General features: G+C 24.7%; 1 long non-coding RNA gene across 1 annotated transcript in view; it reads left to right on the top strand.

Moving 5' to 3' along the window:
• The first annotated feature begins 1,155 nt into the window (after nt 1-1,155).
• LOC138856997 (uncharacterized) overlaps nt 1,156-19,706 on the top strand; it is a 42,636-nt gene continuing 24,085 nt past the window's right edge. Inside the window, exon 1 of the long non-coding RNA XR_011395974.1 lies at nt 1,156-1,595. This is a non-coding gene — a long non-coding RNA (uncharacterized lncRNA). The remainder of the gene's footprint in view (nt 1,596-19,706) is intronic.

Below are 19,706 nucleotides of genomic sequence, written 5' to 3'. Positions count from 1 at the left end.
GTGCATACATATATGACCATATACATTGGTATCACATTAAAGTGCAGTGTAAAGTTTTTATTAATTTTTTTTATTAGCTATTTGGCATTTTTGAAATACCTTGCAAGATTTTGCATTAAAATGAAATTCATATAGAAATGAAATATTGTAGTATTTGGTAATAATAATAATAATCCAAGGAAATCAAAACGCTTGTGCTGATTTTTGTCTTCAAATATTTAACTTTAAGAACTTTAAATATTTAAAAAAATTTATTTATTTATGTTTCAGGTTTTAAAGATCTCTTTTACGGAATGAATGGTAGCGAACTTATAGAACTTTAAATATAATACCAATTTAATAACACAAAAGAATCAATAAATAATAACTACAAAAAAATTTTATATTTTTTCTATTAATTTAAAATTAAAAAAAATAGTGTGAAAACCTTGTAGTTGATCTCAATAAAAGCGCTGCAAATTTGAAGTACAATATTTTTCCAATTTTAAAATAGTGGTTCAAACAATTAAAGAAATAATAATAATAATTCAATATAATCAATTCAAATCAATAAATAAATTCAGCTAAATTATAGAAAAGTGTTTACTTAACAATATTAGAATTATACTTAAAAGCAAGCGTTACAAAAAGCTCTGTGAAAGCTACGTGCTTCAAAAAATTGAATGTAGCCAGAACAGCTGTATGAAAGCTCTGTGAAAGCTTCGATTTTTAAACCTGAAATATGGAAAGAAATTAAAAAATTAAAAAAAAAAAATAATGTGGAAATGTCTGTATTTATTTTATATATCTTTCAATTTTAAACACATAACTATAATATATCAAGAACAACTCTTTTCCCCGTTTGAAATACAAAAGTAACACCAAAATGTGTAATATTTTACAAACTACTGCTGTAAAAAAAAAACTCTGCGAAAGCTTTCTACTTAAGAATCTAAATGTCGTCCTAACAGTTGTGCGAAAGCTCTGCAAAAGCTGCACTTTAAAACATTCAGTTGCAGAAAGGCAAATAAAAAGCTTATATAAGTTCGAACTAAAAAGTGGAAAAGTAAACAAAGCAAAATAATATCGTAGCATTCATTTTATATTTATTTCAAATTTAAAAATATTGTGAAAACAAATAGAATACTACAAGAATAATGTCTTTCAATTTTGAAATAATAACTTCATAATTTAAAAAAAAAATCAGGCTTTTAAATAACGTTGCGATTAATGTTATCAACAATCAATACATAAATGCATAAATATAATAAATTAAAAAAGAAAGATTTTTTTTGTAGCTAAATTGTATATATTATAAAAAAAAATTAGAGTGCTCGCGTCAAAGCCTGCGAGTAAATACAAATAACGCTTGATAATCTGACGCTTTAAAAAAGCCCTGTGAAACCTTTCTCTATTTCTCGGGTAATCAAGAACCCTAAAAAAGCGCTGTGAAAACCTTCTTTTTCAAAAACATAAATCTGATCATAGAAGTTGCGCAAAAGCACTGTAAAAGCTTCCGTGTAAACTAGTATTTTTACCATGAATGACTTTATGAGAATGAAATGACATGTGACCACTATTGGATACGAGTTTAGTGAAACCACTTTTTATTCAAAGTAAGTAGTAACAGCTTAAAGAATACTACAAAATTAAAATTGTTATAATTAATCAAAACTGCTAATATAAGGAGATAACTGTATAAAAAAAGTAAAGTAAAGTAAGTCCAAAGTAAAATAAATGAAGAAAAATCAAAGAAGAAAATCTCATATTTGACAGAGATGAAGCTACTTTATAAACATTTAAAGCACCGAATTTCATCTGAACCTTTTTTCCGGATGTAAGTATTGCTAAGGAGAGTCAAAATATACTAATATTTGACAACGATATGACATACAGCTGATATTTGAAAAATTGCACAAAATTTGGTAGACAAGAAATTTCAAGTAATTTTCGTTGACTATTAGCGGTAAACTAAAAAAAAAAAATTTGAGAATATTTCTAAAATTTTGTATATATGTATGTATGTATATAGTTAGTAATGTTTGTGTATATCCACCAAACACCAAAACTGTGCACACACTGCTCTACGAATATATTCTTGTGGCTTATTGCCGCTGACAGGCCAAAGCCTAAATTTTGCTTTGCGTTTAGCGGCAAGTATCGGCCACATAGGCATACAAAATGAATATGAAACTTATTTACATATAACGCTTTTGGATTTTTCAGGGTTTGCGTATCAACAATATAAAGTTGTAAATACTTGGCTTGAGGGCACTTGAAAATGCGCAAAAACATAGCTTTCACTCTCGAGTGCCTTTGGAAAGCTTTCCAATTAAAATGTTTTTTTGTGCAGCATATGCTCAAACAAACGCATGTGCTTTCAATTACTTTGAAGTACTTTTAAATATTTTTCAACATTGGTACTTTTTAACTGATTTACTTGTTTATTAGCATATACTTTTATAAATTATGTAAGTGCTACAGATTTGCGCCGGTGGCTCCGGATGTGCTTTTCAAGCGCGCTTTTTTTGTATTTTTTGTGTTTGAAGATTTTTTTTTTTAAATTTTCAAAACATTAATTATGTTCTCATTGTAGTTCTTTTTAGTTAAAATTTTTTTTTAGTTGAGGAAGTTTAAAAAAAGGCTGTCGAAAATGCATATCACCCAACACAAATCACGAGCACTTGACTTGAGTATTTACAGCTTCAATTGTTGAATGAGTTATTTCATCAGATTGTTTCTGTAGTTTGAAGTAGATTTTGAATTGTTTTGCATTTTTTTTAGTAATTACTATTTAGTAAATATTAATTTTTTATTATTCATTAGTAACTGTTCATTACTAATAATCAATTATTCATTATTTATTATTTAATATTTAATATTCTTTATTCACTTTTTTTTTGTATTCGTTAATTAATTATTATTTATTAATGATTATTCATAATTCATAATTAAATTTTATTAAATATGAATACTCATTATTAATTTTTCATTATTCGTTACTCATTATTTTTTAAATTATTCATTATTAGTTTTTTGCATTACTCATACTTAGTTTTCATTAAAACTTATTGATTATTTATTATTCATTATTATTTTTTGATTATTAATATGTAATAGTAATGAGACTAATTATTCAGCTCTCATTAGTGATTTTTATTTGTCATTATTCATTACTTATTATTCATTATTTATTATATATTATTTATTATCCATTATTCATTACTAATTATTCATTATTCATTACAAATTATGCATTATTGGTTTTTCACTATTCATTACTGATTATTTATTATTTATTATTAATTGCTAATTATTTATTTTTTATATTTTATTGTATTATCCATTTTTCATTACTTATTATTTATTATTTATTATTTATTATTCATTACTGATTATTTATTATTTATTATTCATATTTTATTATCCATTATTCGTGACTCACTATTCATTATTAATTTTTCATTATCCATTACTGGTTACTGGTTATTGATTATTCATTACTTGTTATTCATTATTAATTATTCATTACTGATTATTAATTATTTATTATTCATATTTTATTACTTTATTATTCATTATTCATTACTGATTATTTATTATTCACTATACATTACTCATTATTCACTACTCATTATTAATTACTTGTTAAGCATTTTTTTCATTATTAATTATAGTATTTTCTTCCTTCACTGAAATAAGTTTCATATTCAGCCTCCTTTGTACTCGCCTATGCGGACTGCACTTTTGCTCTCAATAAACCGCAAGACAATTCATTTTCTGAACGCCCACAGTTAACGCCTAAAATCTGTACCATCCCTTTGACTAAATCTATCAACTTACATTACTACAAATTTATTTTAATTACACTAGCATTACTTCGACTTGGAATTTGCTTAGAAAACGTTTTTAAAATTCCAGTTTGAGTGTTCAGCTTAAAGCAAAAACGTAAACATAAATCTTAAGACCCATCCACACCCTAATAAATGTATTTTAAACATCAGTTTATTTTTTATTTAGACAATTTTCTAATTACTACATATTTAGTACTCATCACTTCCTATTTCAAATTTATTTAGTTTTTTTTTTTTTTTGTGTAATATTTAGATTTTTTGTCTGAATTTATTAAAGTGTTTTTCGCTGGTGGTGTGTAATTAAAAGTAATTTTTTTTTTCACAGTTTCATTGCAAATAAGTAAATCTCAACTTGTGCTATTTTTAGTAGTTACTCTAGTAAAAATTAAACATATTTTTTATTGTGTTTGTTGTTTTTTTTTTATTTATGCTTTGTTGCATGGTGCTACCATCTATAAATATCGAACATGTAAAAATGCTCATTTGCCGGGTTGTATACTAGAATTTAAACACCCCTTAATTTCGAATTCAATCAAAAATCATCGTCGTCAAACTTGTTGACATGCTTAAAAACATCACTCACACATAATGAGCTTTTTTCGCCACAAGCATTAATGCTTGCGCGCCAATAAAAGGTCCATCACTATTAAATCGCTTTGTCAACTACGCAATAAAACGCCTTGTTCTCACATTGTCACTCGTCGCAACTAAAGCGTTTAGCTGTATTGATGTCATGTATCAATTCAGCATATTCTACCCACTTATCCCTTTCTTTTTAAATTCCTCACAAAAATTCCTACATTTAACTGCTTTTTTCGCGCATACAAAACAAGTTTTTACCCAAAGCATTGCTTCGGTGTTACAGCTGCTAGTAAAATTTGTAGCGTTCGTTTGACGCTAATCTACCATAAAAAGACACGCACTACACCGTCTTTAAAGCCACTACTTTTTATGCTATCGCCTCTTACTAAGTTCTACAATATATACTTGTCATCGATTTTGTTTTTCACTACTAACTTTACGCTCACACTAAAACCTACAAATATTTAGTATGCGTTTCTTCTAAAGTGCTCAGCTAAAGTATGGGTTCTGCTGCACCCACAAAATTGTTTGTTTGCTAAGGGTTAATACAGTGCTCCCTTGCGGTTTTGCTTTCTTATTAAACTCTCCGTTTTTTTGTTTAACTCTCCTTTTTAGTATTACTTTGTTTAACTTTGGTTTTGTGTGTTTTTACTTTGTTTGTTGTGGAGACAAAGAAAAATTATGTTGAAACAAATGTGCAACACTGACATCTAAAAAACATCGACAATTTTTTTGTATTATTTGGAAATTTATAATTTTCATGTTTTTTTAATTTTTTTAATTTTTTTTTTGTAAATTTTCTATTCTGCATAGCTTTTTGTGTTATTATTCCCTTAAAGTGTGCTACTCTGTTTAGTCATAATAAATTTTTTGGTTTTAGCTTACGACCACTTAAACGACTACCAAATTTATATGAATATTACTGCTACAAATTACCATGTTTACTGGATTTTTACTTAAACTCTCTCTCTGCTTTCAAGCTTTGCCCTTGTGCTCTCATCACTTAGTATGCGCTAGTTTTACTTATTTTGGTAGAGAATTGAAGATTTCTTTGCGTTAACTGCGGCGTTCGTTTTGCATGGCGCCATGCAGCGAGTTTACGGTGTTTTTAGGTTATGTGAAGTAATGAAGGGTGCGTGTGAAACGTGAGGAATGTGTAAATAAAAATTTTGTATAAATTTTTAGTATTATTAGTTATTTGACGAGTATGTCTGTAAAAACACTTGAGTTGCTATGAAATCGTGTATCAAACGAAGATTATTACTTGCAGTTTGTTTACTTGTTCATAACTGTAAAAAGGCATGTATTTAGTTGTGGTTAATGTGGTCAGTGATACAAATCAGACATATGTACGTGTAATTATTAATGCGTAGAAATTTAGATTCACTACCAAAAATTAACGGCTTTCAAAATGATATATATCATCAAACTAAAATAAATAGTTTTCTATCGAAAATACGGCAACAGCTGTCAAATCTTCATACAACCTTGCAGAATGCCGAATCGAATAAACAACTGGTATAAATTCTGTAGGCTGGCATAATCAAATAAAGGATAGCAATGCTTGTGTTATACCACCTTAATGATAATCATATATCTCATGTGTTGACTTCGACTAGATAACTTTGTTAATTTCACATGAGAACTTTTAAGCAAGTGAGCGGTTCGAAAACACAGAAAGTAGAGAAGTGTTAAAACGAAGAAGACTTCAAATTTTGAAAAGTAAACTCGGAATGCATAAATCGGAGACGGCACGGCAAATGATTAGCTGAAGCTAGCATGGAATGCCTAATACAACATTGGGATGGGGAAAACAAAAAACTATTGTAATAAAAAAATATAAAAAGGCCTCAACAAATTATTATTCAAAATTAAAAAATATATTTCATCGATATGCCCAAAATTTAACTAGAAATAATTAAAAAAAAAAAATTCAAAAAAACAAAAAAAAATTAATCAAAAATAAAATAATTTATCTAAATATATCTTTAAAATAAATAATAAAATTAAATTATTAAAATAAAATACTTTAGAATTATTACTAAAATTAAAATACAAATAAAAAAATTATAATCAAAATAAATTTAGTTTAGAAAAATAATAATAATTGAAAATTTGAAAAATTTTAAAATTAAATATAATATAATAAATAATACTTTTAAAATTATTAATAGAATTAGAATTACTTGACAAATCAAAACAATTGAATGAAATAATTTCAATTATATTATAATATAATAATTATAAGGTTAAAAGAAATTTCAAAATTTTAATTCAATATAGTTTTATTATTTAGTTTAATTTTTGTACTTTAAATAATTTAAATAAAACTTTAGATTTTTTTTCAATTTAAATAATATTTAAAAATAATAATATTTAAAGAATAAAATGTTATTTAGATAGATATTTTTAGATTTTTTATTATAATGAAAAAAAAAATATTTACAGAATAAAATTTTATTTAAATATACATCAAAAAAATAAAATTTTTTTTGCATTATAAGATAAAAATTAATTTTAAAAAAATTAGAGTCTTATATATTATAAGTTTATAAAAAATTTAAACAAAAGCATATTTATTTTTAAAAATTTTAAAAATTATAATTCACTTACATTTGTTTTTAATAGAAAAAACACTTTAAAAATTATCATTCAAAATTGAAATGCCCGAGTAAGTGATAGCCAGAACCTGTTTAGTTAACTATGCTAACATATTAAGTTATCTGTATTGAGCTTCATATATTAAAATAATTTGTCGAAAGAATGGGTTTTGGCATTGGGTAAAATTTTAAAAAATAATCAATAAAAAGTCGAATAATGTGAACTAAAAGTTTGAAGATTTCCTATCTAGGTATAAAGTGCACCATATTTGATGTGCAGTTCTTTCCGATCCGGCTATCCGGCTATAGATTACACAAATTTGTACCCATATATAAGCCTTATCTATCTTTTTTAATCGAAAAGTGGTCACGCAGAGTATGAAACAGACAATGTCAACAATGAGTGAATGTTTTAAAGTAGAAAAAAAGTGGAAAAAATAGAGCAACGGAAATCGCAATACCAACGAAGTAATGAACTAACACAGATGTGGCTTTAAATGAATGTGTTGACGTTTGGTTGTTTTTGTATTAATTTGTGTATAGTTTATTTGTTTTCTCTGTAAAGACTTAGGTGTAATTTTATATATTTAATTATAAATAATTATTTAATTACTTTACTTATAACTGTAAGCAATTAATTACTATGCTTAAATGAGCTATATTTCAATTAACGGTAATCATATAAAAATATACATAATTGTGTTTGCTTAAATGTGTAAATGTAAAAAAAACAATACGCAAGTTTCATGTTGATGACAAACGAATTGTTGCATATGTGTGTGTGTGTGCTGTGAATGCCAGTTAAATGCTTATTAATTTTTTAGTGGACAATTTGATGTGGGTTGTTGTTGTTGACAGTGTAAATGATAATGGTAATGAGCAAGGCTTTTCAGCTTAAATATAATATATGATTATTTACAGAAAATATTGGCTGGTTTATATATATGTATTATATATTTACATAAAGCAGGAAAACATTTTCGCAGTGCTAAGAGATAAAACGATAACGCTTCCGCTAATTAATTAAGCGTTGCGAAAATTTTAATAAAATATATGGTAAGAATATAGTTTTCTGCATTTAAGTGAAGTTGGTAACTTAAAATGCTACAAAAAGTTGTTGAAGAAGCCAAAATAAAAAAAATTAAAAGCAAACAACAAGGACGATTGAATATAAAAAAACAAATGAAATAAACAAAAATTCCGTTCTGAAATCAAATATTCTTAACGAAAATTGAAAATAAATATTTAAATTTATATTTAAAATTCTGAATTGAATATTTAACAGCAGCTCAAATTATTACATAAATTCTGAAATTCTTTTTGTTACTTTCGCTGGTAGTTAATAAAAAAAGTTTACGATAAACAAATTTTAGTTCGTAAACATTAAATATTCTTAAACAAAAATTATTAAAAATGTGTAAATTAATTTCGAAAATTATTATTACTTATTAAATAATTATTCGATTAAAATTATTGAAAAGTCGTAAAGTATTATATTAAAATAAGCACTAATATTTAAGAAACTACGTTTTTTTATTTGCTGATTCGAAAAGTAATTTTGTAATTCAAAATATTGAAACTTTGCTGAAAAATATATTTTTGGTAATTATTATTTTTTTCAAAATTAAAAAAGCGCGAATTTAATCGTAAGTATATATCAATTTTTTTTTACAAATTATTAGTTATATAAAAAAAATAATAACAAGTTTTTTGTTGAAATTAATTTTCCTTTTAACTAAGTAAAAAAATTCAATAGCATAATTAAAAAAAAACAAAAAAAAATGCGTTTTTTAAAATCGGTAACTTATTTGGAAAAGTTCTAATTTTTATTTTGATAAATATTATAATTATACCATTAAATTTATTAAAAAACCGGAAAATATGTTATAAAAATTAACATTAAATTGAAATTTAAAACAATTTTTTTTTATTTATGGATTCTAAAAGTAGTTTTGTTATAAAAAATTTTAAAATTTTTGAAATAGATGCGCCTAATAATATTTTTTTTTTAAATTGAAGAAATGTTAAATTAATTATAACTATATATCAAATTGGAAAAATTTCTTTACAAATTAAAATATTTAATTTTAATTTAAAATTTTATTTAAAACAAAGAACACAAAAATATAAATATAATTGAAAAATAATTATAATTAGGTAATGCAAATAAAGGAAAACATCAATCATAAGTGAGTATTAAAATAAGAGGAACATCTTCGGAAATTATTAATAAAAAAAATTGTAAACAGAAATTTGAAAAATTAATTTAAAACTAATAGTAAAAAAGCCAAATTAAAAAAAAATTTTAAAAATATTTTATAAAATTAAGTTTTTTAGTAAGAGATTAAAAAATTAATTAATTACAAAACTCAAAAATAAATATCGTGTTCAAAATATTATTAAAAAAGACGGCAAAATTAATTATAAGTACGTGCTAAAATTAAAAATATTGTATATATTTACGAACTTTTTATTCGAAAATTTATGGAAGTTTCCAAATTAGTCTGAAACAATATTTAAAAAACAATAGTTAATTATAAATATTCTATTAAATTATCATAAAATATATATATATGTATATTTAAATTTTTTTTATTTATAGGTCTAAAAAGTAATTTGTAATAAAAAAATTAACAATTACCAAAAAAGAAAAATACATTTTATAGTTTTTATTACTCTAAAAATTAAAAAAATTTTATGAAATTAAAAAAAAAAAAATCGTAATTTTAATTAAAAAAAATTGAATTTAAAAAATTTAAAAAAAAAAAGTTTTTCTTACCTAGGTACGAAGGGTAAAGAAATGCAAAAATTGAAAGCTACAAATTAAGCCGACCTAAAATATGTTAGTTTAAATTTTCGATTTTGTATTTAAAAAACAAAACATTTAAAAATATTCTTTAAAAATAGTATTAAAAATTTTAAATCAAATGGGGAAAAAACCATATTAAAAAAAAGAAATATATAACAAAAAATTTTAGAAGAAAATCAAATAGAAACAATGCTTTTTAATTGTGTTTTTTTTGTATGAAACGAACAAGAGCAAAATGCTACTTATAATTTGTTAGAATAAAATTTAAAAATAAAAATATAAAGAACTAGCAAATATTAAAAAAAAAAAATTTATAGAAGGAATTTAAAATAGAATTTAAATTTCGAAAAAATTAAAAATAAAAAAAATATTTGTTTAGTAAAAACATGCAAATATTCTAAATAAATATTTAACGTTAAAAATTCAGTATATAAAATAATTTAGAAAAAATTAATAATTTTTAAATTTATTTTTCAGTAAAAACATGCAAATGCTCTAAATAAATATTCAACGTTAAAAATACAAATGTGTTGTTACGAAAACTGCAATTGTTGTTGATAATAAAATACAAATATTATATAAATCATTTAAATTACAAATTAATTGCATAGCTCTAGAAATTCTATGTCGCTGTAAGACAAGTTTTTAAACAAAAATTGTCATTCATCATTAAATTAATATTCTAACTTAGACAAAAGTGAGAAAAAGATATTTTCCAATATTAAAGTAATGTTAATGAAAATATATTGTAATATATTTAAATACGCCAATGCTTTCTCAACTAATAACGCTGACATGACTGTAATACCAATATTGCTAGGTTGCTGTTCTGTGTGCTTACCCTTCTCACTAGCCGGCGTTGCACCACATTTTACGTATACTCGACCATTTTAGTTTTTGCTTTGCTTTAATATATACTTTTTTGGCTGGTTATATGTGTGTTAGTTACTCAAGTGTGTTTTGAGTACATTTTTGATACAGAAATTAATACCATGTAATTTGAAATAATTTAATTTCGCTGTGTTCTCAGCATATATATAATTTGTTTTTTTTGTGTATGGTTTTGCATTTGTTTTTTTCTTTTTTTGTGTTTTTAGGTGGCAATAATTGGTCACATTTTCAGGTTTGCCATTTAAATTCAAATCAATACTGTTTGGCTGACATAATTTTTGTATGTGCTCAGATTTTATCTCTAATGCTTTAAAATAATGAAAAGTGTTAAATGTTACTATGAAATTTTAATAAAATTTAAATATTTAAAAAAATGCTTTGTTATGAATAAAAAAGAATGTATAATTATGCCATATTTTTGTATAACTTTGTTTTTGTTTTTCGTATTATTTATTTACATTTGCATTATATCATACTTTGTTTTTTGTACAACAGTTGGGGCAATAAAAGCACGTTCAATTTAATACTTGTTAATAATTTCGTTTTTTCTGCAATATTCAACTATAACATGAGCGGAAAATTATGAAAATGGCATGTATATTATTGGTGGCAGCGTGTGAAGAATTAGTGGTAAGGCAACGAAAAAATGTTGAATAAATTTGAAAAAAACAAGTTTTAAATTTTTTGTATAACAATGAGTCACTAAGTCGTTTAATAGAATTAGTAGCATTTATTTCAAGCGAAATTGATTTAATTATTTAAAATGAAATATTGGATTACCTCGTAACAATCTTCAAAACATATTTGCAATATAATTGGTATTTTCTTCATAATCTGTATTGAATATTAACTCTGATTGCTTACATGCAGTATTTGCTAATTCTATTACTTGGCTGCTCACTAAATTTATTCGGCTGAGGTCTAACCCTTTCTTGCTTTGGCGCTTTTAGCTATGCATATTCCGTAACACTACTACACTTATAAGTTGGTGTATATATGTATGTGGTTGCATAATTTACATTTAAGTATATCCGTTATTATTATTGCTTAGTGTTAGCTTTCCATGTTGATTTCTATCATTTTGGAAAATAATTTTTTGCGATAAAATTTTGTGAAATTTAGAAGTTATAGTCAGAATTTCATTACAAGCCCCTCTTTAAAAAAAATCAATCAGAAACTGTATGTAAATAAAAATTTCATGATCAAATTTTTAATATTTTTCTAGTAAAATTTATTTTATTAAATTAAAGAAAAAATAATAATGTAATAAATTTTTTTTTTTTAAATTAAAGCAAAAAATAAGTATATGCAATATTTAAAATAATTATATAAAAATTATTTATTATTTAATTATATCAATTAAATAAATTTCATTAATTTCAATGCATGCGTTTGCTTAATTGAAGTAGCAAATATATATAACTAAATGTTCCATGATAATATTTTTAATATTTTTATAAGTGAAATTTGGTTCAAATTTAAAAAATTATATAATAAATTATGTTATATTATATAAATACTTTTTTCTCTTACTTACTTCTCTTTTTAAGACACATTACGAATAAAAGTATAAACAAAAATAAAATAAAAGTTTAAATAATTATAAGTAATCAATATATAATAATAATAATAATAATAATAAATAAGTAAATAAAGTAATTAAGCATAATTAAAGAAATATAAAAAAAAAACTGATAATCAAACACTTATGCTTTTATAATAAAAAAAATTCCAAAAATTTTGTTTAATCTTAAAGCTCCAATTTTCAAAAGTAACTTTATTTATTTTTGTGATTTTTTAATTTTTAAACACAAAATAGGTTAAAAACCTATATAACATAGTTTTTACAATAATAATTATTTTTAAATATTTGAAAAAATAGAATAATAATTTTTCCAAATTACTTGCTATATCCTAACGGTTAAAAAGTTACTTCAGGAGTTAGTGAAAATATAAATTTTATTTATAACTGATACTTTACAAGGCAATAAAAAGTAATATATCAAAGGTAATATAAATTATAATATTTTGTATTATTCATTTTTTGTTTAAATAACTCAACTATACTTAACTTAAAAATAAATTAATTAAAATAAATTAGAAATCATCAAATTTTTTACTGCTAATTTAAAATTTGTAAACTTTTTTTCGAAATTATTTTGAAAGTAAAGTCAAAGTCAAATAAAATATTTAATCATTTAATTATCTTATTAGCACAAAATTCAAATTTTCACACTGAATATCAATCTCTATTATGTCTCTTATGTATATACAATACCATATATGTGTGTTATAACCAACTATTCAACCCGTTTTTTTTTTAAGTTAAAATCTGTTTTAATTTAAAGAATTTTTTTTCCTTTTAGAAAAAAATTTTAACGAAAAAATACCTGCTATTTTTGTTAAAATGCGTTCTCCAAAAATCTTAAGAAATTCTCTACAGAATTTCCATTACTTTACTTCATATAAAAATAGGCCGAAAAATAGGTATTTATGTGCTTTCTTTATCTTTTTAGTTAGTTTAGTTTTGTTTTTGAAAATTTGCTGGCCCGTTATATTATGCCTTGTATGAAAACTTTACTTTATTTACCGCATCACTAATATTTTCCGCTTAACTACCAAACTATCGGTTATATGTATTTGTTTTTGTATTTTCAAAAGTTTATTTGCTTTTCTTTTAGTATCTTCTTTTTCTATGTTTTCTGCCTGTACTCTACTAACATTTCATTACAACTTTAGCTTTGTTGGACAGCACATTAAAATTACTAGCCAATGGCGTATTCGCATATTCCATCTTCCACTAAATATTTACCGTATTCTAGTTTAATATAACCAATTCTATTACTCATTTAATGTACTACTTATGTTTTATGTTTTCAACACTGCCAAACTACTGGTTGATTATTGCCAATACTATTATCAAGCACGTTGCCTTTTGGGCGTTTACCAACACTGGCGCTTATTACTAGCACTACGTTCAGCTGTCGTTAGCATAGTCTTGATTTATGTACACATATTGAATCCATTTTTAATAACACTAACTGCGCTGCTTTGTTTTTACATTTTTGTGTTGCTTTTATTTTAGCAAGTTTTATTTGTGTTTTTTTTTTTTGGATTCTTGAAGGTGGGTTACTTTGCAACTATGGTTCATCTTAATGTTACAGCTTGTTAGTGTATGTAGACATAATTTGCACACCGATTTGAAGATTGCTCAATTTGGCAAGAAAAAAATTTAATTTTAAGAAAATACAAAATTTTAAAAATGTAATTTAGCTATGTGATAGATATTTTTTGTTTTTCATTACACTTTTGCATTAAAATTTATGTCATGATATTTTTTATACAAGTAGTTCACGAGCATTTATATTTCTGTTATGACACAACCGTGAATTCGTTTGAGACACAACATTAACTGCTGCAGTTTTTTGTTTTTGTTTTTTTCTAGCTCTGATTGTTGTAGCGTTCTGTAGGTAATGAAATCTATAATTTTTAAATTATAGCAAAATGAATAATAGAACACTCCGATCCTTATTAGAACTTATGCAATTGAATACTATTTAGTTGTAGAAGCTCTGGTTTTAGCTGATATTTCAAGTTAACTCTTATTGTTCTGTTTCAATCACTGTCTCTGTTAAGCTCAACTCATATATATTAATCTCTCCATATATGAGTCTATGACACTATAATTGACAGGTTTTCTATAAAACATCATTTGATTCACTAACGGGCAGGTGCTCTGAGCGCATTTCTGCTACCACGATCAATTGGCAAAGTTTTGCAGTTCATATCGAGTCCGTACTTTTTCGAAACAGTTTAAAATTTCGAAAGTCTGTTCAAAATAATATACATTTTCTGGTATTTCGTAGAAAAATAGTTAATAAATTTAATATACAAATTTGCGAAACTACAGTTTTTCAATTGTATTTCAAAATCTTTTCACATTAGTATCAGGTTTATGTTCCTCAAGCCTCTTCGATATAACCCAAAGTTTACATATTTGGTTAATCTATATAAACGGTAGAATATCGCTCTTTCTGTAATCAGCAAAATAATTTAGTGATCGTAGTGACAAGACATACTCATTGGCCTTGAATTTATCGAATTATTTACTTCAGTATAACCTCAAAAAATTTCAAACTAGCACAATACTTTAAAAAAGGAAGTGATCACGTGCCTATGTGCGGATTTAATGCTGTTTACATATGTGTTAAGAATACGTATGCTGTCTCAAAACTAACCCATAGGGTAACTCAAAAAAATGTTTTTTCCCTTCTGCTTTGCTAAGCTGGAAAGCCTTATTGCTAAGGTAGCGACTTCAGTTGTATTTAATTTCTTTTTTGGCATTTCAGCTTTAATTTGCGAGTTTGCTTCATTACGACTTTAATTCTGTAAATTTAAAAAAAAAAAAATAGCAATCTTAATGGGGAGAAACTGTAGCTGACACGTTACCACAACTATTCAATCGTGGTTTTGCGCAGATTTCAGAGTATTTGGACTTTTTTTTTATTGAAAGAAGTAAGAGAAAGGATTTTATTTAGATGAAACATAAAATCAACTACTCAATCGTGTTTTTGAATAGGTCTCAGGATATTTGAATAATTTTTTTCGAAAATGTTAAATTATAAAAACTATTTTTTGTGTTTAGATAAAAGATAATCTCAACTATACAATCTGGTTTTTGGACAGATCTCAAAATATTTCGATATTTTTTTTGAAAGTTTTAAATTATAGTAAATATTTTCAAAATATTTGTTATAACAGTCAATCTAAAAATATATATAAAAATAGCTGATATTAGTTTTCAGTACAAACATATTGGAAAAGTGGAAAGAAAATCAAAAGTACCAAAGAAAGCAACACAAGAGTGGTTTGAGTTTTCATGTTTTTTTTCGTTTTTTTCGCTTATATTTATTTATTTTCTTATTTCACTTGCTTATTTGAGAATTTACAAAACTAACAACGCTCTTAGGCTTCACAGTTCTCACACTTTATTTTACACGCTTTCGGCATTTTCCGCTCTCTATGTTATATGTATGTACTATATATGTATGTATGTGTTAGCGTTTTATTTCAGACATACTTTCATTTGTGTTTATGTTAATTAATTATTTTTTTGGTTTTGAAAATTTTATTTTTGTTTTTGAAATTTTAAATTAGTTTTTGTATTTAATATTTGCAAGCATTTATACACGCGCTCCGCCTTGCTAACACTTAACTGTATATGTAATATGTATGTATGTATACGGTTTCGGTGCATTTTGCAACTCGCCTACGATTTGATTTGACAGTTCAATTGCATTTTCATTACAGTTAGGCCCTTTGTTTATCATTTATTATTTATAATTGTTTGTTTTTTTGTAATATATTTTTATAAACTTGCTTTTTTGTTGGCAATAATTTGACTGTTATTTTATTTTATTTTTTGGTGTGGTTTTTCATTTACTTCTCAATTAATTTGGTTAATTGAATTTTTTTTTTTGTGTTTTTTTGCTTTCAATAATTATTTTAAATTTAAATAAGTTTACTTATCTACAATAGCTGCCATATCCATGAGAATTGTTTCCATTTAATTTAAATTTAATTCAATACTTGTTTTTGTTTTTACACTATTTTTTTTTTGTTGTTAAAAATTTTTCAAAAGCGAATTGTCCTTTTTTTAATAAATTACGTAGTATTTGTATTGAGAGAATATATATTTATATATATAGTATATATATATATATATATAGATATATATATACGCATATATGTATATGTTTATAAAAAAAGGTGTACCCAAGTACAATACAAATACATACATGCAATGAATGTGAACACATAGACACATATGTATACAATATGAAGACGAACGATGAATGAGTGTGAATGTGTAGGTTAAAGCGCACGCATCCACTGCAACGGAAGAGGGACCGGAAGGTGTTGATTTCTTGTTAAATATGCCGCATTTGAAACAACACAAATGAAATATAGATTACAAAAAAAAAATTTAAATGTTCGAATTTATGAATTTTTTATACAATTTTTTTTTAATTTTTAAATACAAACATTTTTTAAGCTTTTAATAAAATTTTTTTAAATTTTTGAATACAAAAAGTTTTATGTCAGATAAACTTTACTGATTTTAGACTGAAATTTTATTGAAATCTTACTTTTGTAAATAATTTACCAAAAAAAAAAAAACACAAACGGCAGCTATTTTAGAGGTATACGTGCTTAAAAATTGCAGTGTTGCTTTTGGAGCGCGACAGTTCACATTAGTTTAGACAGTTTAGCATGTCTTTAGCACAATTCACGTTAATCGTGATCGTTTAGCTTGACTTTAGGCGAATTCAAGTAAAATACAGCATACCTTTTGGCGAATTCACCACAATTCAGACAGTTTAGCATACCTTTAGGCGAGTTTGTGTTACTCGGGAAAAATTTGACTAACTCTAGGCAAATTCACGTTATTTCAGTAAGACAGTTCAGCATACCTTTAGGCGACATATTTATGTTAATACGAAAAGGGTTTAATTCGTTTTTGTAGTTGTATGTAATTTGTAATAAAAATAACATCTAATAAAAACAATGCACAATTTTTATATATATATATACATATTTATACTAATTACCAGTCGATGAATGATTTAAATTGTTTAACTTTGCTTAAATTGTATTTATGCTCTTGTTTCATTAAACTTTAATTCAGAGCAATAATTAAATAGTTTTTACATAAAGAAAAACAGTTGTAATATATTCATATATATTTAAAGTCTTGGCGCATTTGCGCATTTTATTTACTACAAAAAAAATAGTTTAACCTCAAAGCGAAAATTGTGAATTTGAAAGTCGAAACAGTAAATCTTTCAGTGCAAAAGAAAATATTCGCAAATAAATGTAAACATTTTTTAAAAATATTTTTGTATGATTAATTTTTTGGTATATATATTTTTATTTATTTACTTCATAAATTTCACTTATAACTTTTAGTAATATTTAGTCTTTCATGTATTTGTGTTTTTATAGTTGTTTTGTAATTTTTTTTTATATATAATATTTGTTTGTATGTATATTATTTTCGTTATCATTCTTATTTATTGTAATACATTGCCCACACAATTTATGCTATTGTAACTTGTTTGCTTATATATATGTATGTATATTTGTTTGTCTGTTTGCATGACTCTCACTATTAATATACGCTTTAGTAGTATATATTTTCATATTTGTCTATATACTCGCATGTATATTTATATATGTATACATATATATATGCCGTTATTTAAATATTTTAGGTTATTTATGTGTACATGTATATAGAATAACACCTGCAATGCTAACGAGTTGTAATTTTTAATTTTACATATTTCAATACTACTACATATGTATGTATGTATGTATGTATGTATTACTTTCGGTAGGTGTGAGCGTGCGTTGCGTTTGAGCACAAGTCATGCGCCTAGTGCAGGTGATATTTTCGAAGCGATAGCGCGCACAAAAGAAGGTATGAAAAGTTAAATAATTGTTGTGGAATCCACAATTTTTTCTGGCACACCGTGAAATATATGTATAGGTATTGCTTAGGAAGCTTAAAAAAATAAAAATGTATACAAATATATAAAGGTATCATAGCGCTAAAACTAGAAAAGAATTTATATATTGTTTTTTCTTTAAATACAACTTTTCGGAGTGTCAAAACTTTTTCCGCATTCTAGAATTTTGCGTAATTTTGCAACTTTGATTTGTTTTTACGCAACTTTGATGCCAAAAAATTTTTCGGAGTTCGAAAATTAACCGTAGTTTTACAACTGATAGTGGAACGATTTGTGAAATTTCAGTTTTTATATCAAGATGTACTGAATTAAAGTTGAAAAAATTTCGGAGTGCATAAAATTTTCGGAGTTTGCATTTTTTTTATTTTAAAAGAACCAGGCATAACATTTTTTTCGGAGTAACAAAATCTTTTTTCGGAGTTTTAAAATTGTGTGATATATCTATTGTAAGCTTTTCATTAATATGAACAAACAAGTTCCAACGAAAAAATTTAAAAACCTGCTTATAAACAAAATTCTGAAAACATTAAGTATAATTTTGAAAAGCATACGCCTCACCTACTTATTATTCGAAATCTAGTTTTTAGTGTTTAAAAATTTACTCTTATTTTAACTGCAATGCTGTTTGAGAATGATTTAATGTACAAAGTGACAGAATTGGTAAACTTTTTTCAGGGTTGATTCGAAGTGGTATATTATAAATTTCTGTAAGCTTCAGAAACGACATATTACTCGTTTTTTGTTTATTGTGAACTTCGACTAAATATTAAGCATTACTCCGAATTTGTTAAAGTAACACAATTAACGCTTTGGTTAAATAAGCAAACTGCTAACAGCATGCATTTTCCATACATTACTGTATTATTACAATAATCTTTTAGAAAATCGAAAACAAAGAAACTCGTTTTTTGGCAGATATTGAAACGTTTTTAAACATTCGTACATATTTGGGGTCAGCAATATTTTCGCAGTTGCGCAATTTGTTTCAGTTTTGAAAAATTGTCGCAAAATAACACAATCACACTTAGAAAATTGGAATTCGGAGTCTTTCGGAGTTAGACGTGTTTGCATTTTTGCGTAAAACTAAAATTGAAGATTTGAAAAAAATAATTCGGAGTTTTGGAAAACTTTCGGAGTAATACATTCTTGCATTTTTTCCAAAAAATTAACAACATATACGTAAGCCATTACTTCAATTGACACAATTGCTAAAGCTCATGACTTTGGGGTGGGTAAACTTTTCGTTTGCTATGCTAAAGCGTAGCGCCACTCACACCTAACTGCCGTCGTATTCTTTGGTATTCGGTTATTTTATTAATTACTGTTGTATATTTAATTAACATTTGATTTTTGTTTTTTATATATTAACACTTTTTATACAATCATTTAATTTAGTAATTACATAAATGTCGAAAATATTTTGCCACATCTCAGTTAATTCAATTTAATTTATTTATAA

The sequence above is a fragment of the Bactrocera oleae genome, chromosome 4, assembly GCF_042242935.1.
Source record: "Bactrocera oleae isolate idBacOlea1 chromosome 4, idBacOlea1, whole genome shotgun sequence".
NCBI lineage: Eukaryota > Metazoa > Arthropoda > Insecta > Diptera > Tephritidae > Bactrocera > Bactrocera oleae.
The sequence above is the reverse complement of the archived record's forward strand: the minus strand, read 5'-3'. Positions and strand labels throughout refer to the sequence as shown.